This window comes from Thalassophryne amazonica, chromosome 17 (genome assembly GCF_902500255.1).
Source record: "Thalassophryne amazonica chromosome 17, fThaAma1.1, whole genome shotgun sequence".
Classification (NCBI taxonomy): Eukaryota; Metazoa; Chordata; class Actinopteri; order Batrachoidiformes; family Batrachoididae; genus Thalassophryne; species Thalassophryne amazonica.
Genome location: NC_047119.1, coordinates 71,337,922 through 71,357,544, shown reverse-complemented (window position 1 = coordinate 71,357,544; position 19,623 = coordinate 71,337,922).

The following is a 19,623-nucleotide window of genomic DNA, read 5'->3' as shown; positions in this document are numbered from 1 at the left end:
GGGTTCATTATTATTTCTAGAAGATTTATTCTTATTTTGTCTGAACATTTTTTGGAGTAGGGTATGTGGTATACCACGAAAGAAATCTTTTGTAAATGAAGTTGAAAATTCTTCATTTTATGTCTTTTTTATTTTTGAGCAATGATGTTCATTCTGTAAAGATGAATTCCATCATTTAATCTGTTATCAGTTAAGTGATTTCAAAAGTTTTTATGCATTATTGATTTTATGTGTGAATTCCATAAATACATTGCAAGTCACTATTGGAATAAAACCTATTGAATTTTAAAACATTTATAAAGTTTGTTTTACTTAATTTTTAGTTCTTAATAGGAACAATCACACAAATTGTAGGTACACTCAACAAAAATATAAACGCAACACTTCTGGTTTTGCTCCCATTTTGTATGAGATGAACTCAAAGATCTAAAACTTTTTCCACATACACAATATCACCATTTCCCTCAAATATTGTTCACAAACCAGTCTAAATCTGTGATAGTGAGCACTTCTCCTTTGCTGAGATAATCCATCCCACCTCACAGGTGTGCCATATCAAGATGCTGATTAGACACCATGATTAGTGCACAGGTGTGCCTTAGACTGCCCACAATAAAAGGCCACTCTGAAAGGTGCAGTTTTGTTTTATTGGGGGGGGGGGGGGGGGGGATAATCAGTATGAGGTGGGATGGATTATCTCACTGGATTACTGGATTTTCCTTAAACGGTTTTTCAAACTGTTAGCATTTAATTTAAATCAGTAAACCTTGGTAACTTTTACAAATCAAATTGATGTTACACAAAAATGGAGACATTTTAGCCAAAAGTACAAAAGTTTATTCAAAATTCACCGTGAAACATAACCGGAGTATGACGTGTAGGCAAATGACAGGTATCCCATTCCGTGGCATGGACTTTTGCAGCAGTGTCTCTGACAAAACCATCTGAAACACACACATACAGCAAACATGTTTTAATTAGGGCTGTCAGGTTATTAAAAAATAATGTAATTGATTACAGGGTTTGTGATTAGTTAATCTAAATGAATCATTTAATTGCAGGTATGTTTAAAAAAAACCTGTGTGTGTTTGGGGCATTTAATAATCTGGTAAAGAGGGTGTGGGTTATTTCTGTTACACATCAAGCAGGTATTAAGCTGTAAATTGATCTTAAATTGTCTAACTGTAATTTGGATGGGTTACATGCAGACAAATTTCATTGTATTTATGTGTACAATGACAATAAAAGGCTGTATTATAAAGAATGCCTATAAAAACAGAATTGTGGGAGTTTGGAAGCTGATTCTTTCTGCACAATATGACGCCTTTAATAATTATGAGATTTCGTATTTAAACTTGTCCATTGAAAAACAAATCAAACCTTTTTAATGCATTTTAACCTGTTTGAGTTCAGTGACGACGTTAATTAACGGTCATTAAAACAAAATTAACATTTTGTGCATGAACGTCAGTAAACGCACAAACTCCCACGTTTGATTTTTAACAATAGTTACCAAAGCAAGTTACTTCAGTATAAAAAGTATTGACATCCAACACATTTATTGCTCTCAGAAACATGTCTTCATTTACAGAACAAGTCACTGACGTCTAAACAAAATGGAGCAAAGTGTGACAGGTGCTGTAATTAATTAATCTAAATTAACGCTTTATTTTGACAACCACAAATTTAATACTTAATAGCGACAGCCTGCAGTTATTACTTATTTATGAGCTAACAATTAGCTTACCGTCATGCTTTGTCTCTTCATCTCTGGCAGCTCGTATCTTCTCGTCTTCATATTGTCGTATGAATTCCCAAAGTCTTCTGTACTTTTCAAGCGTTTCGTCTCATCGCCAGCAGCTTTCTCTTAAAAACTCACAGAGCAGTAAACACACGAAGTCCGCCATTGTTTATGTTTGTGTCGCGTATAAAACAACGTCACTGCAGTTTGCTCTGCTGACCCCGCCCACGTTGAGGAGGTAGTGGAAAAGTTGTGTAGTGGAAAAGGACGCCTGGAACCAAACCGAGTAGAGTCGAGCCGAGTAGTGCTACTTTTGTGAAGCAGAAAAGCGCTTTAATTAGATTTGGGCGCTCTTCGCCCGCGACTCCCAATGGCGCCACCCCGCGGTCAGTGACATGCACAGTGGCTCTGGACTACAAATTTCCGCTGTCGCACAGTGGCTGCTGCCGTATTCCGATCCAGCGGAAGTGAGCAAAATTTCACAGTTGACGCTGTGAATGATAAAACTGAAGTGGGTAAAGTGGACCTGCTAAAATTGAGGCAGTGAATTAAATTAGCCAATGTTATATTTTTAAGCTTAATATTTACCATAATGTGATTTTAATGGCATCCAAATTCAACAATTCCAATTTTCAAAGGGGCAATATTAATCATGTTGTTTTTTACGTCACTCATTTTCATGTTCAGTACTTCACACCTTCCATTTTTATCAAGTCCAGTTTTACCCTTTTGATTTTTTAACAACATTCAATATTTACTGCTTTCATTTTCATCACATTCAAAGTTTTACTGCCTTCATTTTTACCACAATCTATGTTTTACTGCGTTCATATTTTGTTGGGAAAGTGTAGTGACACGGACCCACAACAGGGGGCGTAAATGAACGGACAATGGAAGGAGTTAAATTAGAACACTTTACTGTTGTGAATGTCACAACCAAACACAGCAGATTACAGAATGTACACAAGTCAATTAATAAAGGTGTCGTGTGGGCAGGCTCGACGATAGGAGACGCCCATCTGGAGACGAACCGGAACCACACGATTTCCACCGCCACCGAACCCGAGGGATACTGGAGCCGCCAAGTCCCGAAGTCCCCAGGTGGCCACCGTCTCGGCGTGTCGGATCTGGTACTGCTGGCAGAAAACAAAAACAGTCAAGTGTGGGTGTGTGTGCACCCAGTAACAATTATGGTGGGAATTCCACCTCTCACTCAATATGTGTTGCAGCGATCCCTCAGAGGAAAAGAGTGCCGTCCTGCACAGCCTCCACAAACTAAGGACCGGTACTCCTGCAAACACTCACAATAGATAGATTTAGAAAATTACCACAAAGGCTGAGGATATTACCTCTTGATGAAGTTGATATCTCGGCAATGTGGTGGAGGTGTCTTCCTGCTTTTATTCCAGATGTGGAGTAGATGATCAGTGACAGCTGTCATGGTTGATGGGTGACAGCTGTCACCACGGCTTGTTCCTGGAGGCGGCAGCGCCCTCTCGTGCCTGAAGCCCGCACTTCAGGCAGGGCGCCCTCTGGTGGTGGGCCAGCAGTACCTCCTGGCGGCCCACACAACATATTTACCACATTCAATATTTCAATTAATTTTGATCACTTTGACCCTTCATAAACCAGAGCTTAATGAAAGATTAACAATTTCCAGCACAGTCGGCCCAAGAACAAGCCGCAGGTCCTTAAACAATTTTGTTGGTATAGGATCAAATAGGCAGCTTGTGTTTTTTGTAGTGCTTTGCTAGCACGTCTAGTTGAAATAGTATCAAATTCTGTAAATCTAGGTGTCACCTAGATTTACACCCACCCCCACAGCAGGGTGCAGAGATTGAGCCAAAGCATGTTTAGATATGCTCAATCTAATGTCTTCTAGTTTCTTCTCAAAGTACTCCAAGAAGTCTTGAGCTATAAACGGAGGACTAACAGGTGACCGACCATGGATAAGAAATGCTACATTCAAACAAAAATTTTGAGTTGTGCTTATTTTTATTGATCAAATCCAAATAGTAAGCCTGCGTTGTAGTCCATAGTGCATGCTTATACTCTGCAACTGCATCATGTCATGCAGAGTGGAACACCTCTAATTTAGAGCTACACCACTTCTGTTCCAGACCTCTAGCCTTCTGCCTGAGGTCCCGCGAGTAACCATTAAACCAAGGCGACTGCACTTTGGGAAGGCAAGGCCTTAATAAAGGAAGTGCAATCTCATCAAGTGTAGTTCTGAGTACCGAATTCAAACCATCCACCAGACTGTCCACTGAATGAGCATTCTGCAAAGTTGAAGCTAAAAGACCAAGCAATCTGGCTTCAAGTTCAGTCCTAGTTGAAAGTTTAATGCGTCGCCGCAGTAATAGGCCAGGTTGTTGCTCCACTAAACGTGGTAATGTAAATGTAAACTTAATAAGTGAATGGTCAGAGACCACCGATGCAAGGGGCAGTATACCAATATTCATGACAGCAATACCACGTACCAAAACCAAATCCAGGGTATTACCACTAATATGTGTCAAGCCCTGAATACACTGCTGAAATCCCAATGCATCTACAATGTCCATAAATGATTTAGAGGGGTTCAGAGGGCCGATTCATATGAATGTTAAAATCACACATAATCAAGATATTATCAACATTAGTTGACAAGTTAGAAATAAACTCACCAAATTCATCCAGGAATTCAGAATATGGGCCAGGGGGCCTATAAACAATGACAAAATAACACGACTGATGTCTATACTTCTGCCCCAAACAATATGTACCATCATGGGCAGAGCGGAGAATCAGATGCTCAAATGATCCATACCTGTGACCCCCCCGACATTGATGTCCTCACAGACAATGAAAATAAAAATAATGAATCTGGATTGCCTGTCCCTGCATGCACGAGGGTCACGTTGGGCTGGCTACTTTGAGCAGATGCATAAGGCTTGATGTAGAAGGCTTTCCACTATGGCACTTTTTGCACTTCTTCCAGCCTTGCTGCAGTGCCTTAACACTGTCCTCATAGAAGGTAGATATGGCATCATTATTACTATTATAATGAGTTCCAGCAAGACATCTTTTCATGTGCGCAAAGGAGCTAAATGAGGGGTGTCACCATTAGCTGATTTCACATAAATTTTATTGTGTGATTCTTTTGCTTTAGGGGGCAGTGTGTTCATCACTGTTCTACATGCGCCCGTATCACACAAGAACTCAAACGGAAAACCATTTACCACCAAAGTGATGGTGGGTTTGTCTTTCATGCCCATCATTGTCCATGCTCCACAAATGTCCACTGAATCCAATTTGTCATTGTGAGAATCATCAGAGTTATCCTGCCTGTTAGTTGGTGTGACAGGAATGTCATCTGATTTAAATACTGCAGTTTTTGCAGCTTCTATGTTGGGAAAGTGTCGTGACACGGACCCACAACAGGGGGTGTAAATGAATGGACAATGAATAAGCCAAAAAGTAACAATTTACTCTTGTAAAGTGCACAACAAGATACAAACAATCACAGTCTTTAGAGTCAAACAATGTATTACGGTGACATGTGGGCAGGCTCGAGGATAGAAGACGTCCATCCAGAGAAGAGCTGGGTCCCACACGATTTCCACTGCCAACGGATCTGGAACACACCGGAGCCGCCAAGTCCTGAGTCCCCAGGTGGCCACCGTCTCCAGCTGTCAGATCTGGTACTGCTGGCAGGAAGCAGAAACAGTTAATGGTAGGTGTGTGTGCACACACCCAGTAAACAGTCAGCAAACAGTTTCGTCCGGAGGGCAAAACACCTCCACCTCCAGACAACTACGTGCAGGTCCTGATACTACTTATCCGTGAGGAGAGAGGTATGTCGTCTCCTGTTGGATCTGCAATCCCAGCCTCCAGCTGAGGAAAGGTCCAGGAACGCCTGCAAGGCAATCAAAACTCACTGTGCGATCGGCACCAAAACTGCAGAGAAGTTTACCTGGTAGGTAGACTGATTTCTCGGCAGCGAGGTGGAGTTGCTGCCCGGCTTTTATAGTGATGGTGATGATGATGAGGGACAGCTGTCAGATGGTGATGAGGGACAACTGTCATCTCCAGCTGCTCCTGTGAGGCGGCGGCGCCCTCTCGTGCCTGAAGCCCACCATTCAGGCAGGGCGCCCTCTGGTGGTGGACCAGCAGTACCTCCTCTTCTGGTGGCCACACAACATTCTAGTCATTTTTCAAAGGGAGGGGCTGATGGAGCGGGGCCCTTCCTTTGAGATGGACCTTGTTGATAAGGGCAGTCTCGTGCCCAATTCTCCACAACTCCAACAGGTATTTTCCTGTCTGTCAAATATCACATGTGCTCTTCCCCTGCCCCGAGGGCGGCATCCACCACATCCATGACCTCAGCCGTGGCTACGTCCGTGGGGAAATCCACCCTGGAAAAACACCTCATCATTGGAATAGAACTCATCCATAGAGAAAATATTAGAAAATATATAGAAAAAAAAATATATAATATATAGAAAAAATATCTCCTCCTTCTGTCTCCTTTTTTCATCGCAGTGCTTGTTGTTAGTTTATCAACAATTTGTTGTATGGGATCGATTAACAATTTCCCATTAAACTTGTATTTTCTTCCCCATTTTTCCAGAAACCGCGTATAGTCAGGGTTTAGTCAATGCATGTATTTTGGATCATTTTCATAAACTTGTTTACCCTGTGTGTTTCCCATTTTGGTTGATCGTGGGGGTGTCTCCTAGGGAGACCTAAACAAATGATTATTTGTCCCTTTTTACTGTTTGGTTATCAGTCTGACTGAAAAATGTCAACCACTTCAACCTCCCGATGGAGGTGGGTGACCTTGCCTAGTGCCTCTTTTCAGTCACGTCATTCAACACAAACAAGTGTGGTGCGTATGGATCGGTTCACAATTTACTTCACAGACAGCGCCTTTGTTTTTGTCCCCTGGAATGGAGGATGTCAGGGCGCCCGTGCTTCGATTGTAAATCGTCACTTTCATACAAATCACATTCACACAAATCACATTCATTCATTTAGACAGCTGTATTTTGTCGCATCCTGTTGTAAAATCCTGCGTAAATTTGATCACTATTACTTTTCACGTATCCTGTTGTTGCATCCTGTTGTAAAATCCTGCGTTAATTTGATCACTATTACTTTTCACGTATCCTGTTGTTAAATCCTACTTTTTATTCAACGTGTCCCACACGTTTTTCTCTGTGGACCTTGAGCGCCACTATTCTATATACGATTTTTATTCCTGTGTCATGTCTCTGTGATCATCGTTTTCCTACTTACTTTCAGTGTGTCCGGTCCGTTGGTTTTTTCCCATCCGGATGTCGTCAATCCAGCGTTGCGGTTGGAGGTTGACTTCTAAATCACTGGCCTGGTGGAGAATTCACTCCCTGGGACTTTCTTTCGGTCTCCCTATGGAGCCGGCCGTCGATGGGCTTCGGCGTGTCTTCCTTCTTCCGCAGCGACTGGGTATGTTGACATCCGGGTCACGGCACCAGGAAATATATCAGGTTTAACCCTTTTTACCTGCACATACAAAAACAAGACTCAACAGAACCAGACAGAGAATAGAAATTCTTTTGGTGGCTTTGCGCAAAGGGGAAGAGCTCAACAGAACTTGCAGCTTTTCTGTGCACTCTTCTGAAGAGGTCCCACTTTGCAGAGCCTTTTATTGTAAGAAACATGGGTGGTTACAGGGTGAATCATTCATTTACATACACGTGATCGTATGATGCACATCGCTTGCAGACAGATACAAGGCACTTCAAGGCTGTGGAACATTCTGCTCCTCTGACTAATCAGTTTCTGCTGGCACATGTTAAACCACAAACAGGGACATGCAGTCCTTGATCAAGCCTCTGTTTGCAACCTTGATGGTTTTGGAATGTTAAGCAATTATTTTCACAGGATTCATCTCAGGTTGTGGTAATAGGAGAATGATGGTCAAATAGAAAAACATATATATATATATATATATATATATATATATATATATATATATATATATATATATATATATATATATATATATATATATATATATATATATATATATGAGTAAATATCATTATTTCATATATATTATATATTATTTCATATACATTATTTCATATATATTATCATCATTATTATCATTTTAATGGCATATGTGAATTTTTCCAACAAGGGGACACATTCATATTCACATTCATGAATTCACACGTCAGCGATGACTGACGTGTGAATGGGAGCATTGTCTTAAGGCCCTTTTCTACTACACAAAACTAGCACTACTCTGCTCGACTCTACTCTTTTTTTTTTTTTTTTGCTTTTCCATTAGGGTTAGTACCTGGTACTTGGTGCTTTTTTTGGTATTTGCTCAGGAGAGGTTCCAAGCGAGCCGAGCCGATACTAAAATGTGACGTCACCAGGCTGCCGGCCACTGACTGGTCAGATCACTGGAGGAGTCATGAGCGTGACGTCCGACACAAAAATCAAACCCACCATTTTTAAATACCCGCAGCAGTGTACAGCGGCTGTGCTTTTCTTTTGTTTCACGGCAAGTTTTTTTACTTGCACAAAACCACACTGTTGTCCGTGGATGAGTTGCAGACATTTCTGTGTTTGGTGGCAGAGGAGAGAATACAGAGAGGTGGATGAAGCTGGATGAAGCAACCCGAAATAAGAAAATCTCCCAGGTTTTGTCCGTGCATGGGTACCGGACATTACAGCAACACAAAGTAAATTTTTTGTAAGTAAAAACAAAGTAAGTTTTTTTTGTGGGATTTATTACAATTGTTATGTTTTTTTTTTTTTTGGGGGGGGGGGGGGGGGGTGTCACTCTGGATGTATGTATGTGTGTATATATAATTTTTTTTAACTTGCTTTTGTTAATCAGTTCCTATTTCTACCTTCATTATTGTCCAGATGAGAGAAAAAGGAGCCTGTTCCAGCAGGAGAATCCTGAGTGATGTTGAGGCTGAAGCTGAACTGGGTTCAGTGTGATCAACTCATCTGACTGATCCTCGATGAAGCGAGGGAGGTGGAAGCTGCATTTAATCAGGCATTCCTTGGCGTGCTGGGCGAACTTTGGGATTTGCCACTCCAGAAGACACTGCACACTACACCTGACTGAATCATTTTAGAATAATCATGACTAAACTGAGATTTAAGCAAATGGTATTTAACAAACAAAAAGGTTTAGTCACTTCAGTGACCATTACATCAAGGAATTCTGGCTGTAGGAGGGTTAGCCTGTAATGAGATGTAACATTTTACCACAAACTATTGTACTGTGGTGTATAATTCTGCTGGATGACTTATACCAAACAGAAGTAATTTTTTTCAGATATTTTGAACAACCAGGTTTACTGTCTATTTACTTCTATTTACATTTATGAGTCCATTAAATGTAAAACTTATTTTACTACTGGATTATGCTCAAATAGCATTTCAAACTGTTAGCCTTTAAATCAGTAAACCTTGGTAACTTTTACAAATCAAATTGATGTTACACAAAAATGGAGACATTTCAGCAAAAAGTACAAAAATTTATTCAAAATTCACAGTGAAACATAACCGGCATATAATATGTAGGCAAATGATGACAAATGTATCCCATTCCATGGGATGAACTTTTGCTGTGACTCTGAGAAAACCATCTGAAACACACACACATCATACATATTTTAATTAGTGCTGTCAGGTTATTAAAAAAATAAGATAATTGCAGGGTTTGTGATTAGTTAATCTAAATGAATCATTTAATTGCAAGTATATTAAAAAACTCAGATCTCTGTGTGTTTGGAGCATTTAATCTGGTAAAAAAAAAGCATCGGTTATTTCTGTTACACATCAAGGACGTATTAAACGAGCTGTAAATTGATCTTAAATCAGGAGAACTGTCTAACTGTAATTAGGATGGGTTAAATGCACACATTTCATTGTATGTGTACAATGACAGTAAAGGCTATAATATATAGAATTTCTGTAAAAACAGAATTGTGGCAATGTGGAGGCTAATTCTGCACAATATGACCGCTTTAATAATTATCTTTAGATTTAATTTTTAAATCTGTTCATTGAAAATTAAAATCTGAATGAAAAACATGAATCAAACCTTTTTAATGTGTTTTAAGCCTGTTCGAGTTCAGTGACGACATTAATTCATGGTTATTGAAACCGAACCAACATTTTGTGCATGAACATCAGTAAACACACAAACTCCAACATTTGAGATTAAACAATAAGTTACCAAAGCAAATTACTTTGGTATAAAAAGTACTGACATCTAACCCAGTTATTGCTCTCAGAAACGAGTCTTTATTTACAGACCAAGTCACTGACATCTAAAGAAAATGGAGCAAAGTGTGACTGAAGGCCTGATAGGTGCTGTAATTAATTAATCTAAAGTAACGCTTTATTTTGACAGCCACAATTTTAATACTTAATAGCGACAGTCTGCAGTTATTATTTATGAGCTACGTAGGAAGCTAACGATTAGCTTACCGCCATGCTTCATCTCTTTAGCAGCTTGTATCCTGTCGTCTTCATATTGTTGTATGACGTTCCAAAGTCTTCTGTACTTTTCAAGTGTGTTTCGTCTCGCCGTCTGCAGCTTTATTTTATACATAGTGTTGTGAAAGTGTAGGAACACGGACCCACAACAGGGGGCGACAATGAACGGACAATGGAGGAATCAAATACACTGCTTTTACTGTTGCGAAAAAAGGGCACAACAAATACAACTGATAACAATAGAGAGATTAAGTCTAATTCAAAGGTGTCGTGTGGGCAGGCTCGACGATAGGAGACGTCTGTCCAAGTCGAACCGGAGCCAACCCGATCTCCGCCGCCACGGGACCCCGGGGATACTGGAGCCGCCAAGTCCCGAATTCCCAGGTGGCCACTGCCTCCGCTCGCCAGATCCGGTACTGCTGGCAGGAAACAGAAACAGTCAGGCGTGGATGCGGCTGCACCCAGCAACACGGAGGGTGGAGAGTCCACCTCCACCTCTTCTCAAAAAAACAACACTGAAGGATTGGAAGGTGAGTACTTATCTATTCACGTCCAACACGGTCTTCAGCTGACCTTAAGCACAAGCAAAAAGTATTAACTCTCAGAATAGAGCAACTGGCTGAGTTCGTTACCTCTTAGGTATGGCGATATCTCGGCAAATGAGGTGGAGATGCCGTCCTGCTGATATACCTCCGTCTTGATTGGGATCAGCTGTCTCTAGTGATGGATGACAGCTGTCGTCCTGGCTGCTCCTGTGAGGCGGCAGCGCCCTCTGGTGCCTGGAGCCCGCACTCCAGGCAGGGCGGCCTCTAGTGGTGGTGGGCCAGCAGTACCTCCTCTTCAGCGGCCCACACAACAGGACCCCCCCCTCAACGGGCGCCTCCTGGCGCACGACCGGGTTTGTCAGGGTGGCGACGGTAGAAGTCGGCCAGGAGGGCCGGGTCCAGGATAAAGCCCTTCTTCACCCAGGAGCGTTCTTCGGGGCCGTACCCCTCCCAGTCCACCAAGTACTGAAAACCCCGGCCCATTCGTCGAACGTCAAGGAGCCGGCGCACGGTCCAGGCCGGCTCTCCGTCGATGATCCGGGCAGGAGGTGGCGCCGGACCCGGAGTGCAGACGGGTGAGGCGTGATGGGGTTTAATCCTGGAGACATGAAATACCGGATGAATCCGCAGTGAGGCCGGCAGCTGGAGCCTCACTGCGGCGGGATTGATGACCTTGAGAATCTTGTAAGGACCAATGTATCGTTCCTGCAGTTTCGGGGAGTCCACTTGAAGGGGAATGTCCTTGGTGGACAACCATACCTCCTGCCCAGGACGATACGTGGGAGCCGGGGCCCGCCGCCGGTCTGCATGGTTCTTTGCCCTCGTCCGGTCCCTCAACAAAGCAGAACGGGCGGCACGCCACACCCGACGGCACTTCCGTAGGTGGGCCTGGACCGAGGGCACACCGACCTCCCCCTCAACCACCGGAAACAACGGGGGTTGATACCCCAAGCACACCTCGAAGGGGGAGAGGCCGGTGGCGGACGACACTTGACTGTTGTGGGCGTACTCGATCCAGGCCAGGTGGGTACTCCAGGCCATCGGGTGCGCGGCTGTCACACAGCGTAGGGTCTGCTCCATCTCCTGGTTGGCCCGTTCTGCTTGTCCGTTGGTCTGGGGGTGATACCCGGACGAGAGACTGACCGTGGCCCCCAGTTCCCGGCAAAAGCTCCTCCAAACATGCGAGGAGAACTGGGGACCGCGATCGGAGATGATGTCTGATGGTATCCCATGCAGACGGACGACGTGGAGGACTAGGAGGTCCGCTGTCTCCTGGGCCGTTGGTAGCTTCGGGAGGGCCACGAAGTGGGCCGCCTTGGAGAATCGGTCCACTATCGTGAGGACGACGGTGTTTCCCTGGGACGGCGGGAGACCCGTGACGAAATCCAGGCCGATGTGAGACCAGGGGCGATGAGGCAGGTGCAGCGGCTGTAGCAATTCCGGTGTCTTGCGGTGGTCCGCCTTGCCCCTGGCGCAGGTGGTACAGGCCTGGATATAACCCCGGACGTCGGCCTCCAGGGACGCCCACCAGAAGCGCTGCCGGACGACTGCCACGGTTCTTCGCACCCCAGGATGACAGGAGAGCTTAGAACCGTGACAGAAGTCCAAAACTGCAGCCCTGGCCTCTGGTGGGACGTAAAGTTTGTTCTTCGGTCCGGTTCCGGGGTCCGGGTCTCGTGTCAGGGCCTCCCGGACGGTCTTCTCCACGTCCCAGGTGAGAGCGGCCACGATAGCGGACTCCGGGATGATGGGTTCCGGGGGATCCGACGGCTCCGTTTTGACCTCATCTTCATGTACCCGGGACAAGGCATCCGATCTTTGGTTTTTGGTCCCGGGATGGTAGGTGATCCGGAAGTCAAAACGGCCGAAGAACAGTGACCAGCGGGCTTGCCTGGGGTTCAGCCGCTTGGCGGTCCTGATATACTCCAGGTTCCGGTGGTCAGTGAAGACCGTGAATGGCACGGACGTTCCCTCCAACAGATGTCTCCACTCCTCAAGAGCCTCTTTCACCGCAAGAAGCTCTCGATTGCCAACGTCATAGTTCCGTTCGGCTGGGGTCAACCTGCGGGAAAAATAGGCACACGGGTGAAGGACCTTATCGGTCTTCCCGCTCTGGGATAGCACGGCTCCTATCCCTGAGTCCGAGGCATCCACTTCAACCACTAACTGGCGATTAGGATCGGGCTGCACCAGAACAGGTGCAGACGAGAAGCACCGTTTCAACTCCTTGAATGCGACATCGCACCGATCCGACCAGGTGAAGGGGACTTTTGGTGAGGTCAGGGCTGTCAGGGGGCTAACTACCTGACTGTAGCCCTTAATGAACCTCCTGTAGAAATTAGCAAAGCCTAGGAACTGTTGCAGCTTCCTACGGCTGGTGGGTTGGGGCCAGTCTCTCACCGCCGCAACCTTGGCCGGATCAGGAGCGACGGAGTTGGAGGAGATGATGAACCCCAGGAAGGACAAAGAAGAGCGGTGGAACTCACACTTCTCGCCCTTCACAAACAGCCGGTTCTCCAACAACCGCTGCAGGACCTGACGTACATGCCTGACATGAGTCTCAGGATCCGGAGAAAAGATGAGTATATCGTCTAGATATACGAAGACGAACCGGTGCAGGAAGTCCCGCAAGACGTCGTTAACCAAGGCTTGGAACGTCGCGGGGGCGTTTGTGAGGCCGAACGGCATGACCAGGTACTCAAAGTGACCTAAGGGGGTGTTAAATGCCGTTTTCCACTCGTCTCCCTTCCGGATCCGAACCAGATGATACGCATTTCTAAGATCAAGCTTGGTAAAAATTTTGGCTCCATGCAGGGGTGTGAACACCGAATCCAACAGGGGCAACGGGTATCGGTTGCGAACCGTGATTTCGTTCAGCCCCCTATAATCAATGCATGGACGAAGTCCGCCGTCTTTTTTACCCACAAAAAAGAAACCTGCGCCCATCGGGGAGGTGGAATTCCGGATCAACCCGGCAGCTAACGAGTCCCGGATGTAGGTCTCCATTGATTCACGCTCAGGCCGTGAGAGGTTGTACAGCCTACTGGACGGGAACTCACTGCCCGGAACCAAATCAATGGCACAATCGTACGGACGGTGGGGGGGAAGCGTGAGAGCCAGATCCTTGCTGAACACGTCGACAAGGTCGTGGTACTCCACCGGCACCGTCCCCAGATTGGGCGGGACTCTGACCTCCTCCTTAGCTTGGGAGCCGGGAGGAACCGAGGAACCTAGACACACCCGATGGCAGGTCTCGCTCCACTGAACCACTACCCCGGACGGCCAATCAATCCGGGGATTGTGCTTCAACATCCAGGGAAAACCTAAAACCACACGGGAAGTGGCCTGAGTCACAAAAAACTCGATCACCTCCCGGTGGTTTCCTGACACCACCAGCATTACAGGTGGTGTCTTATGCGTGATCGGAGGGAGTAGGGAGCCATCTAGTGCCCGAACCTGTACATGCGAGGTAAGCGCCACCAGAGGGAGCCCTATCTCCCTGGCCCATCTGCTATCCAACAGATTCCCCTCAGAGCCCGTGTCCACCAGTGCTGGGGCCTTCAGGGTTGAGTCCTCATAAAGGATCGTAACTGGGAGTCGTGTGGCGATGTGGGTGTGTCCCACGTGAATGTCTCGGCCCACCCCTAGCCCAGTTTCTAGGGGCGGGCGTTGGAGTTTAACCGCTCGGGGCAGTCTCTCATATGGTGCTCTATTGCACCACAAACAAAACAAGCTCCATGGGCCCGTCTCCTCTGTGCATCAGGTGCCCTAAATGTTGCCCTACTCGTGTCCATAGCTTCGTCAGTAGGGGGAGCTGTGGCCCCACGGACGCAGGGGCCGTGGAGCGTGGGGAAGGCGGAGCGCGGTCGGAACCGGAAGGGAGAGGGACGGCGCGTGCCTGGCCACGCCCTTCATCTCGTTCCCGCCAACGTTCTTCTAACCGGTTGTCTAACCGTATGACGAGATCGATGAGCCCATCTAAGTCCCGCGGTTCGTCCTTAGCCACCAGGTGCTCCTTAAGAACCAAAGACAGTCCGTTTACAAAGGCGGCGCGGAGGGCAGTGCTATTCCAGCCGGATCTCGCAGCCGCAATGCGGAAGTCGACTGCATAGGCAGCTGCGCTCCGGCGCCCCTGTCTCATTGACAGTAGCACGGTTGAAGCGGTCTCGCCTCTATTAGGGTGATCGAACACGGTTCTGAGCTCCCTTACAAACCCATTGTATGTCAGAAGGAGCCGTGAAGACTGCTCCCAGAGCGCTGTAGCCCAAGCGCGTGCCTCACCGCGAAGCAGGTTTATAACATAAGCTACTTTACTAGCATCAGTCGCGTACATAACGGGACGCTGTGCGAAGACGAGCGAACACTGCATCAGAAAATCCGCGCACGTCTCCACACAGCCTCCGTACAGCTCTGGGGGGCTTATGTATGCTTCCGGGGAAGGTGGGAGAGGTCGTTGAACAACCAGTGGAACGTCAACGCTACGCACAGGGTCTGCGGGAGGGAGAGCCGCAGCGGCGCCCGGAGGGCGCACTTCCATCTGCGCGGCGAGAGCCTCCACCCTGCGGTTCAGGAGGACGTTCTGCTCGGTCATCAAATCTAACCGAGTCGTGAAAGCGGTGAGGATCCGCTGCAACTCACCGATTACCCCTCCCGCGGACACCTGCGCGTCCTGTTCTTCCATTGGCCGTTCAACAGCCGGTTGACGCCCCTCGGGATCCATGACGCTGGCCGAGATATCCTGTTGTGAAAGTGTAGGAACACGGACCCACAACAGGGGGCGACAATGAACGGACAATGGAGAAATCAAATACACTGCTTTTACCGTTGCGAAAAAAGGGCACAACAAATACAACTGATAACAATAGAGAGATTAAGTCTAATTCAAAGGTGTCGTGTGGGCAGGCTCGACGATAGGAGACGTCTGTCCAAGTCGAACCGGAACCAACCCGATCTCCGCCGCCACCGGACCCCGGTGATACTGGAGCCGCCAAGTCCCGAATTCCCAGGTGGCCACTGCCTCCGCTCGCCGGATCCGGTACTGCTGGCAGGAAACAGAAACAGTCAGGCGTGGATGCGGCTGCACCCAGCAACACGGAGGGTGGAGAGTCCACCTCCACCTCTTCTCAAAAAAACAACACTGAAGGATTGGAAGGTGAGTACTTATCTATTCACGTCCAACACGGTCTTCAGCTGACCTTAAGCACAAGCAAAAGTATTAACTCTCAGAATAGAGCAACTGGCTGAGTTCGTTACCTCTTAGGTATGGCGATATCTCGGCAAATGAGGTGGAGATGCCGTCCTGCTGATATACCTCCGTCTTGATTGGGATCAGCTGTCTCTAGTGATGGATGACAGCTGTCGTCCTGGCTGCTCCTGTGAGGCGGCAGCGCCCTCTGGTGCCTGGAGCCCGCACTCCAGGCAGGGCGCCCTCTAGTGGTGGTGGGCCAGCAGTACCTCCTCTTCAGCGGCCCACACAACACATAGTAATAAGCACACGAAGTCCTCCATTGTTTATGTTTGTGTCGCGTATAAATTGACGTCACTGCAGTTTGCTCTGGCGACCCCACTCACGTGGAGGAGGTTCTGTTTGTAATGGAAAAAGACATGCCTGTGTAGTCGAGCCAAGTAGTGCTGTGTAGAAAAGGGCCTTAGTGAAATAGAACACATCATATTCCACACTGCCTCTGCTTTATGTTTTCCTGCAGTTGTCACCAAAGGGAAGCATAATCTGCCCTGTTGATGGTCTGTCCCTTCTGGAGATCATCCACCATGATGATACACTCAGCATCCCAGAAAACAGAGACCATGATCTTTCTGTCAAATGAGACAACTTTGCTTCTCTTCAGTGGTGAGAACCCACATTTCCATTGCTTCAGCTGTTGCTTGGACTCTGGTTTGAAGTGCTGGACCCAGGTCTCGTCTGTGGTTGCATGAAGTTATTCAAATCGCCCTAAAAAAGCTGAGGATTTTCCTTCCACACCTGGAACCTTGTGCATTTCTGACTGGCTATCAGAAGCCTTGGGACCGATTGTGCTGAAACTCTCTCCTGGGAAATGCCTATAGTACTGGCTGTGTAACGCGTGCATACTGTTCTATCAGCAAGGACCATATTGTGGATCTTCTGGTTCCTTTCGGTTGAGATGGCAGTTCTCAATTCAGTTTCCATCCATCGATCCATTTTCTTCCGCTTTATCCGGAGTCGGGTCACGGGGGCAGCAGCTCAAGCAAAGCCGCCCAGACCTCCCGATCCACACACACCTCCACCAGCTCCTCTGGGGGAACCCCAAGGCGTTCCCAAGCCAGCCGAGAGATGTAGTCCCTCCAGCGTGTCCGGGGCCTCCTCCCAATGGGACGTGCCCGGAACACCTCTATAGCAAGGCGTCCAGGGGGGTTCCCGAAAAGATGCCCGAGCCACCTCAACTGACTCCTTTCGACGTGGAGGAGCAGCGGCTCGACTCCGAGCTCCTCCCGAGTGACCAAGCTCCTCACCGTATCTCTAAGGGAGTGCCCAGCCACCCTGCGGAGGAAACTCATCTCGGCCGCTTGTACTCGCGTTCTCGTTCTTTCGGTCATGAGCCAAATCTCATGACCATAGGTGAGGATCGGAACGTAGATCGATCGGTAAATCGAGAGCCTTGCCCCCCTACTCAGCTCTCTCTTCACCACGATGGTCCGATACAGCGACCGCATCACTGCAGATGCTGCACCAATCCGTCTATCAATCTCACACTCCATCCGTCCCTCACTTGTGAACAAGACCCCGACATATTTAAACTCCTCCACTTGAGGCAAGGACACTCCACCGACCTGAAGAGGGCAAAGGACCTTTTTCCAGTCGAGAACCATGGCCTCGGATTTGGAGGTGCTGATTTTCAAAACACATGTGGACTGGTTGGGCGAACTCCCATGAACCCTCGAGCACCCGATGGAGTGTGTAGAGCTGGTCCAGTGTGCCACGACCAGGACGAAAACCACACTGCTCCTCCTGAATCCGAGGTTCGACCATCGGTCGAATTCTCCTCTCCAGTACTCTGGAATAGACCTTACCGGAGAGGCTGAGGAGTGTGAATCCCTTATAGTTGGAACACACCCTCCGGTCCCCCTTCTTAAACAGTGGGACCACCACCCCAGTCTGCCATATCCAGAGGCACTGTCCCCGATGGCCACACGATGCTGCAGAGGCGAGTCAGCCAAGACAGTCCCACAACATCCAGAGACTTATGGTACTCAGGACGGATTTCATCCACCCCAGGAGCCTTGCCACAGAGGAGCTTTCTAACCACCTCGGTGACTTCGGCCTGGGTAATGGATGAGTCTGCCTCTGAGTCCCCAGTCTCTGCTTCCTCTTCGGAAGATGTGACGATGGGATTGAGGAGAGCCTCGAAGTACTCCTTCCACCGCCCGACAACATCCCCAGTCAGGGTCAACAGCTCCCCACCTGCACCGGAAACAGTGCTGGTGGAGAGCTGCTTCCGCCTCCTGAGGCGTCGGACGGTTTGCCAGAATCTCTTCGAGGCCGACCGATAGTCCTCCTCCATAGCCTCCCCGAACTCCTCCCAGACCCGAGTTTTTGCCTCTGCGACCGCACGGGCTGTGGCACGCTTGGCCTGCCAGTACCTGTCAGCTGCCTCTGGGGTCCCACCTACTAACAAAGATAAGTAGGACTCCTTCTTCAGCTTGACAGCATCCCTTACTTCCGGTGTCCACCACCGGGTTCGGGGACTGCCGCCGCGACAGGCACCAGAGACCTTGCGACCACAGCTACGAGTGGCCGCATCGACAATGGAGGTGGAGAACATGGTCCACTCAGACTCCATGTCTCCAACCTCCCTCGGGATCTGGGAGAAGCTCTCCCAGGGGTGGGAGTTGAAGACCTCGCTGACAGAGGGTTCCGCCAGTCGTTCCCAGCAGACCCTCACGATATGTTTGGGCCTGCCAAGTCTGACCGGTGTCCTCCCCTCCCAGTGGATCCAACTCACCACCAGGTGGTGATCGGTCGACAGCTCTGCCCCTCTCTTCACTTGAATGTCCGAGACACGTGGCCAAAGGTCAGATGATACGACTACAAAGTCGATCATCGACCTCCGATCATCGACATCGTGGCACCAGGTGTCCTGGTGCACCAGGTGTCCTGGTACCACGTGCACTTATGGACACCCATGTGCTCGAACATGGTGTTCGTGATGGACAAACTGTGACTAGCACAGAAGTCCAACAACTGAACACCACTCGGGTTCAGATCGGGGAGGCCGCGCTTCCCGATCACCCTCCTCCAGGTCTCACTGTCGCCGCCCACGTGGGCGTTGAAATCCTCCAGGAGAACAATGGAGTCCCCAGTCGGAGCGCTATCTAGTACCCCTCCCAGGGACTCCAGGAAGGTCAGGTACTCTGCACTGCTGCTCGGCCCATAGGCTGAGACAATGGTGAGAGACCTGTCCCCGACCCGAAGGCGTAGGGACGCGACCCTCTCGTTCACCGGAGTGAACTCCAACACATGGCGACTGAGCTGGGGAGCAATAAGCAATGCGACCCCAGCTCTCCGCCTCTCCCTGTGGGCAATGCCAGAAAAATGAAGCGTCCAGCCTCTCTCCAGGAGTTGGGTACCAGAGCCCAAGCTGTGCGTGGAGGTGAGCCCGACTATCTCTAGTCGGTATCTCTCAACCTCCCGCACACACTCACGCTCCTTCCCCCCTAGCGAGGTGACATTCCACGTCTCAACAGCCAGGGGCTGTGAGCATGGACCGGGCTGCCGGGCCACCCGCCCTCGACCGCCACCCAATCCTCTCTGCACCCGACCCCCATGGCCCCCTCTGCAGGTGGTGAACCCACAGGAGGGCAGGCCCA